Here is a 12329-nt window from a genome sequence, read left to right as displayed (position 1 = left end):
ACTGGATGGAATAGCATGCCGCTGCAAGATGCTGTGGTAGCCATGCTGGTTCATTATGCCTTCAATTTTGAATAAATCCCCAACAGTGTCACCAACAAAGCACCCCCACTCCTTCACACCTCCTCCTCCATGCTTCACGGTGGGAACCAGGCATGTAGAGTCCATCCGTTCACCTTTTCTGCGTCGCACAAAGACACGGTGGTTGGAACCAAAGATCTCAAATTTGGACTCATCAGACCAAAGCACAGATTTCCACTGGTCTAATGTCCATTCCTTGTGTTCTATAGCCCAAACAAGTCTCTTCTGCTTGTTGCCTGTCCTTAGCAGTGGTTTCTTAGCAGCTATTTTACCATGAAGGCCTGCTGCACAAAGTCTCCTCTTAACAGTTGTTGAAGAGATGTGTCTGCTGCTAGAACTCTGTGTGGCATTGACCTGGTCTCTAATCTGAGCTGCTGTTAACCTGCGATTTCTGAGGCTGGTGACTCGGATAAACTTATCCTCAGAAGCAGAGGTGACTCTAGGTCTTCCTTTACTGGGGCGGTCCTCCTGTGAGCCAGTTTCTTTGTAGCGCTTGATGGTTTTTGCAACTGCACTTGGGGACACTTTCAAAGTTTTCCCAATTTTTCGGACTGACTGACCTTCATTTCTTAAAGTAATGATGGCCACTCGTTTTTCTTTACTTAGAATTTGTATTATGGCAAGAAAAAAGCAGCTAACAGTCTATTCAGTAGCACTATCAGCTGTGTATCCACCAGACTTCTGCACAACACAACTGATGGTCCCAACCCCATTTATAAGGCAAGAAATCCCACTTATTAAACCTGACAGGGCACACCTGTGAAGTGAAAACCATTTCCGGTGACTACCTCTTGAAGCTCATCAAGAGAATGCCAAGAGTGTGCAAAGCAGTCGTCAAAGCAAAAGGTGGCTACTTTGAAGAACCTAGAATATAAGACATATTTTCAGTTGTTTCACACTTTTTTGTTAAGTATATAATTCCACATGTGTTAATTCATAGTTTTGATGCCTTCAGTGTGAATGTACAATTTTCATAGTCATGAAAATACAGAAATATATATATATATATATATATATATATATATATATATATATATATATATATATATATATATATATATATATATATATATATATATATATATATATATATATATATATACATACACACACACACAGTACAGACCTGCGATTTCTGAGGGTGGTGACTCGGATAAACTTATCCTCAGCTCCCTGTGACTTGCACTGTGCTTCCTGACTTCCCAGGCATGCGCAAAGCACCGCTCACATAGAGGGCGCTTTGCTTCATCCCGGTACCGTCTGCCTGTGCACTGCGCTGCAGGGTTCTATTGCGCAGGAGCCGGGGAGTCACTGTCACTTCACTGTGCGCGGCGCCTTGCGCATGCCCGGCCCAAAAGGGAGCACAGTGCACGTCACAGGGCCCTGTGACATGCAGGGGAGGGGGGGATATGATAATTAAGCATATAGGTGGGGATTTGGGAGAATAATAAGCACATAGGCGGGGATTTCTTGGCGTCCCACGGACGCCAAGCCTGTGACAAACAGAGTTTATAAGAACAGATTTCTCTGCAATCAGACCTCTACTATGGGCCATACAGGTATGTATAGATTTACTTTTCTATAACCTGTATGCCCATAGTAGAGGTCTGATAACTTCAAAGTGGTCACAGATTCCCTTTAATATTTGGTACAGAAACCTTTGTTTGCAATTACAAAGGTCAGACATTTCCTGTAGTTCTTGACCAAGTTTGCACACACTGCAGCAGGGATTTTGGCCCACTCTTTCATACAGATCTTCTCCATATTTTTCAGTTTTCGGGGCTGTCATTGGGCAACATTGTTATGCTGCGGCTCATCTTCAATGCTCTTACTGAGGGAAGGAGGTTGTTGGCCAAATGCTCGCGATATATAACCCCATCCATCCTCCCTTCAATACGGTGCAGTTGTCCTGTCCCCTTTGCAGAAAACCACCCCAAAAGTATGATGTTTCCCCCACTATGCTTTACAGTTGGAACAGTGTTGTTGGGGTTGTACGCATCCTTCTTCCTCCAAACACGGCAAGTGGAGCTGATACCAAAAAGTTCTATTTTGGTCTTATCTGATCACATGACCTTCTCCCATGCCTCCTCTGGATCATCCAGATCGCCACAGGCGAACTTCAAACGGGCCTGCACATGTGCTGGCGTGAGCAGGGGGACCTTGCTTGCCCCTCAGGATTTTAATCCATGACTACGTAGTGTGTTACTGACAGTTATGTTTGAGACTGTGGTCCCAGCTCTCTTCAGGTCATTGACCAGGTCCTGCCGTGTAGTTCTGGGCTGATTCCTGACCTATCTCAGAATCATCCTTACCCCACGAAGCGAGATCTTGCATGGAGCCCCAGACTGACTGAGGAAGATTGACAGTCACCTTGTGTTTCTTTCATTTTCTACTAATTGTGACAACAGTTTGGCCTTCTCAACAAACTGCTTGCCTATTGTCCTGTAGCGCATCCCAGCCTTGTGCAGGCCTACAGTTTTGTCCCTGGTGTCCTTAGACAGCTCTTTGGTCTTGGCCATGGTGGAGAGGTTGGAATGTGATTGTGGACAGGTGTTTTTTATACAGGTAACGAGTTCAGACAGGTGCAATTAATGCAGGTAATGAGTGCAGAGTAGGAGGTGTTACGCACACGCCCGGACTGACTGGCGTGAGCATGATTAGTGATCCCACTGGACCATGAACCGAGGAGTGCCTGGAGGGGCGTAACTAAGTATCAACTCGGTCCGACCAAGGTCACATGGCGGCTCAGTCGATTCCGTGAACCAGGGAGGAACCGAGCAGAGGGACCAGGTGCTACTCCAGGTCAGACCCCGGTCACAGCTGTTGACCCACACCGGCGAATGCAGGAACAGGCAGGTTAGGCTGGTATGCAGACAGGTGGGTATTGGCAGGCACGGCTGGTATGCAAACAGGTGGACACTGGCAGGCACGGCTGGCATGCAAACAGGTGGGCACTGGCAGGCACGACTGGCATGCAGACAGGCGGGTACTGGCAGGTAGAAACACAGGCAAGATAGAGACCAGTACAGACTGGGACACAGAAACGGAGCCGCAGGTGCGGTAGGCAAGCAGAGCAGAGCAAAACCCGCAGATGCGGTAGACAAGCAGAGCAGAGGAAATCCCGCAGATGCAGTAGACAAGCAGAGCAGAGCACAGCCTGCAGGTGCGGTAGACAAGCAGAGCAGAGCAAAACCCACAGGTGCGGTAGACAAGCAGAGCAGAGCAAAACCCGCAGATGCGGTAGGCAAGCAGAGCAGAGCAAAACCCGCAGGTGCGGTAGACAAGCAGAGCAGAGCAAAACCTGCAGGTGCGATAGACAAGCAGAGCAAAGCCCGCAGGTGCGGTAAACAAGCAGAGCAGAGCAAAACCCGCAGGTGCGGTAAACAAGCAGAGCAAAGCAAAACCCGCAGGTGCGGTGAACAAACTGAGCAGAGCGAAACCGCAGGTGCGGTGAACAAGCAGTGCAGAGCGAAACCGCAGGTGCGGTGAACAAGCAGGGCAGAGCAAAACAGCAGGTGCGGTGAAGAAGCAGAACCAGATTCACACAAGGTACTTACAATGAAGTAGAGAGTGTACACAAAACTCACAAACAGAAGTTCAGAGACAACGAGTTGGAGTTAGGTGCAGGTTCAGACACTGCAGGAAAAAAGAAGGTTAGGACATAGAGAGAAACAGGTAACGGGCTAGGACACAGTTCAGACAGGAACTGAACCAGGAATAAGATACAGGAACGAGCCTGGGAACTCAGCCCCCAGGGTGGCGGAGACAGACTAGAAGTCACAGATACAGGTAACTGGCCTGGGTATACAGCCCCCAGGGGCGGAAACAGACAAGATACAGGACAGGACCTGGCAACTCAGTTGCACAGAACACACTGAATGAAAGTGTTGCTCAGGCACCCCCTACTGGGTGGAGGGGGTTTAAGTATCCAGTGACTGACAGCAATAGACTGGGGAGGCATTAGGAGTGTGCACACAGTAACTATAAGAATCAAGAAGTAGCCGCGCCGCCGCCCTAAGCAATCAGACAAGAGACACAGCAGGCACGGGAGCAAAGTGTGCAGCCGGGATTGATAGGTAAGATGGCGGTCTTGCATGGTGGGAGATGGTAAGCCATGCCAGCACGTCGCCAGGGATGTTACAGTACCCCCCCCCTTTACGCCCCCTCTTCTTCAAGCCTGCAAGGATTCTCTGCAGAGAATTTGGAGGTCGATCCTTCTCTTCAAGAAGATTACCTCTTCTGTCCACTAGAGGGAACGAAACTGGTCTCACCATCTTGGTGACTAGGATGCTTCCTCGTATCGAGCCATCCTCAGCAACAGATGAAGAGAGTGAAGTACCAGGAACAAGACACAGGAAAGTCTCTCTCCATTTGTTAATATCGGGTAGCACCCCAAAGGATTCACGGGACAACTGGAGATCCTCCACCGGGTTGGAGGGGTGCAGAGATTCGGGGGTAACCACCGCCTTGATGTACACTTTGCCAAGCTTACTGGATGAAGTGGGCGAAGTACCAGGTTTAGGCTGCAGAAAAGTCTCTTTCCATTTGTTATCAGGTAGCACCCCGGAGGATTCAGGAGGCAACTGGAGGTCCTCCACCTGGTTGGAGGGGTGCAGAGACTTGGAGGTAGCCACCGCCTTGATAGACTTATTGCCAGATCTGTTAGAGATGGAGAATCCTAGCTTAGGGACCAACTTCAGTCTGGTTTCTGAGATGACACGTCTGCGAGGCGGGGCGGTGCCTAAAGCCAGATCATTGGTACAATCGTCGAGACTGTGTGGGGACAATGCTTCCGCTTTCCTTCCTTCGGAGACTTCAGCGCACAGCGAGTCAGCGACTAGCAGATCTGGTGAAGAAGACACTGCTGACTGTCCTGAAGATATGGGGACTGGACACCCCTTGTACCTCAGCAGTCCCCCAGGAAACACCATGCAGGATCTCCAGACCGGAGTGGGCACTAGATCTCTCGGCTCTGGACGACCTGTGGGTAAACCAGACAGCACCTGGAATGTGAACTTCTTCATGTGTAATGCTCCAATCTGGAGCTTAATTTGTAGACATATTTTGACTGTTTCTAAGTAGGGCTCGTCCTTCTGCTGACAATGCCCAAACCAGATTCTGGAGTTGTCGGACGGGAATCAGACACAGACTCTTCAAGGCTTTACGCCCGAAACTTCAGGTTAATCCAAGGCCTTCACTTGCCACGGAGACAGTCACGGTCATCTGTGGAGAGGAAACACTAACGCCAAGGGCAGCCTCTCCTACAGGCCTAATGTCTTGGGATTCTCCAACCTTCACTGGACAGAGACCGTCAGGGTGTTCCAAACAACCGCAGCGGGACCGCAATCCGATTTTGTAACTGAGTTCCGGCCTCTGCTTTGCCTGACGAACATGGTCATCTTTCATGGATTCTGTGCAGGTAGCTGCCTCAACAGGCTGGGGAACAGGAGGTCTTTGGGAGGACAGAACCTGGCATGACTGTTTACCTCTACGCCTTGCACGTCTGGACTGCCTCTTGAGGTTGGGAAGAGAAGTATTCTGTGGAGCATTGTCATCCTGTGTGGATTCTGTGTGGGCAGCAGCCTCTTCTGGCTGGGGAACTGGTGGGCTACCTACACGCATCACCCATCGGGCCTGCTCCAGGATATTGGGAAGGGAAGCTTTAGCAGAAGCCTCAGGGTTAGGGTCTTCGAAGACCATTAAAAAGGCCACCAGGAAGGCCTGCAGGTCAGAGATGATAGGATCCCATGCTTGCCATAGGGGGGTGATCCAATTCAAGGCATCACACACTAAGTAGGACATCATGAATGCTACTTTAACCCGATCAGTGGGAAAATAGTGAGCATAGAATTTGAAATGCAGCATACATTGCTCCACAAATGTACGGCTTTGTTTTGGCTCCCCATAGTACCCTGGTGGATCCGCAGGAACGAGTGCTGTTAGCTCCATTTGGGCTGGTGCGTAAGTCGCCTGGACCTCAGCTTGAGAAATTTTTTTTCCCTTGGTGCACGTATTCGCCAGACAAGAATTCAAAATGTCTCCGAGAGCGAAGGGCCGTGGGGCTCAACGGGGACCATGGCCTGAGCAAACTGTTACGCACACGCCCGGACTGACTGGCGTGAGCATGATTAGCGATCCCACTGGACCATGAACCGAGGAGTGCATGGAGGGGCGTAACTAAGTATCAACTCGGTCCGACCAAGGTCACACGGCGGCTCAGTCGACTCCGTGAACCAAGGAGGAACCGAGCAGAGGGATCAGGTGCTACTCCAGGTCAGACCCCGGTCACAGCTGTTGACGCACACCGGGGAATGCAGGAACAGGCAGGTTAGGCTGGCATACAGACAGGTGGGTACTAGCAGGCACGGCTGGTATGCAGACAGGTGGGTATTTGCAGGCACAGCTGGTATGCAGACAGGTGGACACTGGCAGGCACGGCTGGCATGCAGACAGGTGGGCACTGGCAAGAACGGCTGGCATGCAGACAGGCAGGTACTGGCAAGTAGGAACACAGGCAGGATAGAGACAAGTACAGACTGGGACACAGGAACGGAGCCGCAGGTGCGGTAGACAAGCAGAGCAGAGCAAAACCCGCAGATGCGGTAGACAAGCAGAGCAGATCAAAACCCGCAGGTGCGGTAGACAAGCAGAACAGAGCAAAACCCGCAGGTGCGGTAGACAAGCAGAGCAGAGCAAAACCTGTAGGTGCGGTAGACAAGCAGAGCAGAGCAAAACCCGCAGGTGCGGTAGACAAGCAGAGCAGAGCAAAAACCCGCAGGTGCGGTAGACAAGCAGAGCAGAGCAAAAACCCGCAGGTGCGGTAGACAAGCAGAGCGGAGCAAAACCTGCAGAAGCGGTAGACAAGCAGAGCAGAGCAAAACCCGCAGATGCGGTAGAAAAGCAGGGCAGAGCAAAACCCGCAGATGCGGTAGACAAGCAGAGCAGAGCAAAACCCGCAGATGCGGTCGACAAGCAGAGCAGAGCAAAACCCGCAGGTGCGGTAGACAAGCAGAGCAGAGCAAAGCCCGCAGGTGCGATAAACAAGCAAAGCAGAGCAAAACCCGCAGGTGCAGTAGACAAGCAGAGCAGAGCAAAACCCGCAGGTGCGGTAAACAAGCAGAGCAAAGGAAAACCCGCAGGTGCGGTGAACAAGCAAAGCAGAGCAAAACCCGCAGGTGTAGTAGACAAGCAGAGCAGAGCAAAACCCGCAGGTGCGGTAAACAAGCAGAGTAAAGCAAAACCCTCAGGTGCGGTGAACAAGCTGAGCAGAGCAAAACCGCAGGTGCGGTGAACAAGCTGAGCAGAGCGAAAACGCAGGTGCGGTGAACAAGCAGAGCAGAGCGAAACCGCCGGTGCGATGACCAAGCGGAGCGGAGCAGAGCGAAACCGCCGGTGCGATGACCAAGCGGAGCAGAGTGAAACCGCCGGTGGACAAGCAGAGCGGAGCGAAACCGCAGGTGCGGTGGACAAGCAGAGCGGAGCAAAACCGCACGTGCAGTGGACAAGCAGAGCGGAGCAAAACTGCAGGTGCGGTGAACAAACAGAGCAGAGCGAAACCACAGGTGCGGTGAACAGGCAGAGCAGAGCGAAACCGCAGGTGCGGTGAACAAGCAGGGCAGAACAAAACCGCAGGTGCGGCGAACAAGCACAACCAGATACACACAAGGTACTTACAATGAAGTAGCGAGTGTACACAAAACTCACAAACAGAAGTTCAGAGACAACGAGTTGGAGTTAGGTGCAGGTTCAGACTGTAACGAGGCCGGGTGGTGGAACCTCTGTGCCTTGGAACAACGAGGGACCCTGAGGGGCAGGTGTTATACTGGGGACGACCTTGTAATAGAGCAGGTGGCTCCCACGGGTCAGGTAGCTGGGACTGACCGGAGTAGCGGGTGGACACAACAGGTAGGTAGCAGTCTCTGGGTGAGTAGGCGGGTGGTCACGGGAAGTGACGGAAGAGCAGGTAAGAGTCTCTTGGCTGGCAGGCAGGTGGTCACGGCAAGTGACGGCTGAGCGGGTAAGAGTCTCTTGGCTGGCAGGCAGGCGGTCACGGCAAGTGACGGCTGAGCGGGTAAGAGTCTCTTGGCTGGCAGGCAGGCGGTCACGGCAAGTGACAGCTGAGCGGGTAAGAGTCTCTTGGCTGGCAGGAAGGCGGTCACGGCAAGTGGCGGCTGAGCGGGTAAGAGTCTCTTGGCTGGTAGGCAGGCGGTCACGGCAAGTGACGGCTGAGCGGGTAAGAGTCTCTTGGCTGGCAGGCAGGTGGTCACGGCAAGTGACGGCGGAGCCTCCAGGTAGGCTAGCAGGCGGGTAGCAGGTGAGCGCTCCCAGGTGAGTGGGCTAGCAGGTACGGCAGGTAGCAGGCAGGTAACTGGCAGGAGCTTCCTGGTCCGCAGGTGGACTTGCCCATAGACAGACTGGCGGATGCAGGAGACAGACTGTCGAGCTGAAGAGAAGACAAGCAGGCAGACAGGACTGGTAGTCAGGCTGGCAACGGGACCTGAGGGCTGAAGCAGAGGTGAGTATGCTTTGCAACAACTTTGCTCGGGCACCTCCATTTTGGAGGAGGTGCCTTATATATGGGAAGTCCTCCGGCTATTGGCCGGGGACTCCTTAGGACGGCGCGTGCGGTCCCTTTAAGAGAGGGAGAGCGCGCGCGCGCACTAAGCACAGTTCCCGGGAAGGAGCGCGCGCCGGCAGCGCTGGAGGACGCCGTGCGCTGAACAGGAAGGTGAGAGGGACGGCGTCTCTGCCTAGCAGGAGGCAGAGACGCCGATGCTACAGTACCCCCCCCCCCCTTTAGGCCCCCCTTTTTTAGGCCAGAGAGAAATTTCTCAAGGAGAAGCGGAGGGTTGATGTTCTCCCTGGGTTCCCAAGTTCTTTCCTCAGGACCAAACCCCTTCCAATCCACCAGAAAAAAGGTTCTCCCTCTTACCCTCTTGGTGGCCAGGATACTCTCCACTTCAAAGACGTCCTCAGCAGAAACCGGAGTAGGAGGAGTACCTGGATTGTCGGAAAAAGTGTTAAGGACAACGGGTTTGAGGAGGGATACGTGGAAGGAGTTAGGAATGCGTAGGGTGGCCGGGAGTTTTAATTTGTAGGCCACAGGGTTAATTTGCCTGAGGACTTCGAAGGGTCCAATGAATCGAGGGCCCAACTTGTAGGAGGGTACTTTGAGCCGCACATGTTTGGAAGAGAGCCAAACCTTGTCTCCCGGACGGAATTGAGGCGGATCCAGACGTCTCTTATCAGCATATCTCTTCATCCGCTCGGAGGACAGAAGAAGAGCGGATCTGGTACTCTCCCAAATAGTAGAAAATTTGCTGACAAGAGACTCCGCGGCAGGGTTGTCCACAGAAGCGGAGACAGGAACTGGAATCCGGGGATGTTGGCCACCGACTATAAAGAACGGGGATTTGGAAGAGGATTCGCTCTCATGGTTATTATAAGAGAATTCGGCCCATGGTAGGAGATCCACCCAATCCGAATGGTGGGCATTAACGAAGTGCCGGAGGTAGCTGGTCAGGATCTGATTGATCCGCTCCACTTGACCATTGGACTGTGGGTGGTAAGCGGAGGAAAAATCCAGGGTGACGTCTAGCAGCTTACATGTGGCTCTCCAGAAGCGGGAGGTGAACTGAACCCCACAATCCGACACGATGTTGAGGGGTAGGCTATGGAGACGGAAGATGTGGCGGATAAAGTCTTTAGCCAGCTCGGGTGCAGATGGGAAACCAGGCAGGGGAATGAAGTGGGCCATTTTAGAAAAGCGGTCAGCGACCACCCAAATGACTGTACAACCGGCAGAAACAGGAAGATCGGTGATAAAGTCCATAGCAATGTGCTGCCATGGAGCAGCAGGTACGGGAAGGGGCATGAGATGGCCAGCTGGTAGATGTCTGGGAACTTTGTTACGGGCACAGGATGAACAGGCCGCGACGAAGTCTACAACGTCCTTACGCAGGGTAGGCCACCAGTAATGCCGGGTAATGAGCTGGAAGGTCTTCTTCTGGCCAGCATGGCCAGCTAGTTTAGAAGAATGTCCCCAGCGAAGAACCCTCTCCCGATCTGGTACTGCTACAAACGTCTTACCGGGTGGAAGACGAGTCAGATCCAAGGGGGCCACATTCATCACCTTGGAGGGGTCAATGATGTGCGTATGCTCCTCCTCTTGATCGGAGGACAGGAAGGATCGGGACAAGGCATTAGCTTTGACGTTCTTGTCCGCCGGGCGGAAATGAAGTATGAAGTCGAAGCGGGCAAAAAACAACGACCACCGGGCCTGGCGAGGATTAAGTCTCTGGGCATTTTGGAGATATGCCAGGTTTTTGTGATCCGTGTAGATGATCACCGGGTAAAGAGCCCCTTCAAGCAGATAGTGCCACTCCCCCAGTGCCAATTTGACAGCTAGCAATTCACAGTCTCCTATGGAGTAGTTGCGCTCAGACGAGGAGAAGATTTTGGAGAAGAAGCCGCAGGTTACCATTCTCCCGGTAGAAGATTTTTGGGTGAGTACCGCTCCGGCTCCGGAGGAGGAGGCATCAACCTCCAGGTAGAATTGTTTATTGCAGTCCGGACGGTGCAGGACGGGGGCAGAGGCGAAGGCTCTCTTTAAGGAAAGGAAGGCCTCCTCGGCTTCAGGCGACCATACCTTGGGATTTGCCCCCTTACGGGTAAGCGCAGATATGGGAGCAGTCCAGGACGAGAAGTGTGGGATGAAAAGACGATAGTAATTGGCGAAGCCCAGGAATCGCTGTATTGCCTTCAATCCCTCTGGACAGGGCCATTTTAGGACGGTAGAGAGCTTCTCGGGATCCATTTGCAGACCTGTCTGGGAGATAACATAGCCCAAGAATGGAAGGGAGGTCTGGTCGAAGAGGCACTTCTCGTATTTGGCATAGAGGTGGTTCTGCCGAAGCCTAAGCAGGACCTGATGAACATCCCTCCGGTGTGTGGGGAGATCCGGAGAGAAGACCAAGATATCGTCCAGGTATACCACTACGCAGGAGTACAGGAGGTCACGGAAGATGTCGTTGACCAGCTCTTCAAAGACAGCGGGGGCATTACAGAGACCAAAGGGCATCACAAGGTACTCATAGTGACCGTCCCGGGTATTGAATGCTGTCTTCCACTTGTCTCCTTGACGGATACGGACCGGGTTATATGCTCCTCGTAGATTCAGCTTGGAGAAGATCCTGGCGCCCTTGAGACGGTCAAACAATTCGGAGATGAGCGGCAGGGGGTATTTCTTTTTTACAGTGATTAGATTGAGTCCTCTGTAGTCAATACAGGGACGTAGAAAGCCGTCTTTCTTTTTGACAAAGAAGAATCCGGCTCCAGCTGGGGAGGTAGATTTTCGGATAAATCCCCTAGCCAGATTTTCTTCAATGTATTCAGACATGGCCCGGGTTTCGGCCGCAGACAACGGGTAGATACGCCCACGGGGAGGAGTGGCGCCAGGTACCAGGTCGATCGGGCAGTCATATGGCCTATGGGGTGGCAACGTCTCTGCTTCCTTTTTACCGAAGACGTCCGCATAGGGCCAGTATGAAGCCGGGAGACCGGGTAGGTTAGCTGGAGTAGGCGGAGGGCGAGCTGGGCGGACCGGAACCAGGCAGGTCTTATGGCAGTCTGGACCCCACCGGAGTACTTCACCGGATCGCCAGTTCAATACAGGTTCATGTGTCTGGTGCCAAGGTAGACCTAGCAACAGGGAGTGAGAGAGTCCGGATAGCACATGGAAGGAGATCTTCTCTGAGTGCAGCATTCCCACCTGCAGAGTTAATGGTTCAATGACGAGCAGGATGGGCACTGGAAGGAGTCTACCATCCACGGAGGCAACTGACAAAGGTTCAGTGAGAGGCTTGGTGGGAATACGGTATCCCTCTACCAAGGACTGGGAGATTAGGTTCCCAGCAGCTCCAGAGTCCAGGTGGGCGATTTCAAAGTGCCGATCCTCTCCCCAGGAGAAAGAGACAGACAAAGTCAGGGTGAGAGAGGACTTACTTTTGTCTAGGACGACCTCTCCGAGCGATCCTAGACACCGGCGTTTCCCGGCCTCTCCGGGCAGGAACGGATCAGGTGCTCCTTGCTGCCACAATAGAAACAGCTCCCCTCGGCCCGGCATGACTCCTGGCGGGATTTGACCAACTTGGTCTGGTCGACCTGCTTGGGCTCGGGTGAGTGCGCCCGGGGAGTGACTGAAGAAGAGACAGGTCTCTGGAAGTTAGGAGCAAGGCGGGGAAACCTTCTCT

The sequence above is a fragment of the Phyllobates terribilis genome, unplaced genomic scaffold (assembly GCF_046119375.1).
Source record: "Phyllobates terribilis strain yellow unplaced genomic scaffold, ASM4611937v1 Scaffold_8__6_contigs__length_399053987, whole genome shotgun sequence".
NCBI classification, from domain to species: Eukaryota; Metazoa; Chordata; class Amphibia; order Anura; family Dendrobatidae; genus Phyllobates; species Phyllobates terribilis.
The sequence above is the reverse complement of the archived record's forward strand: the minus strand, read 5'-3'. Positions refer to the sequence as shown.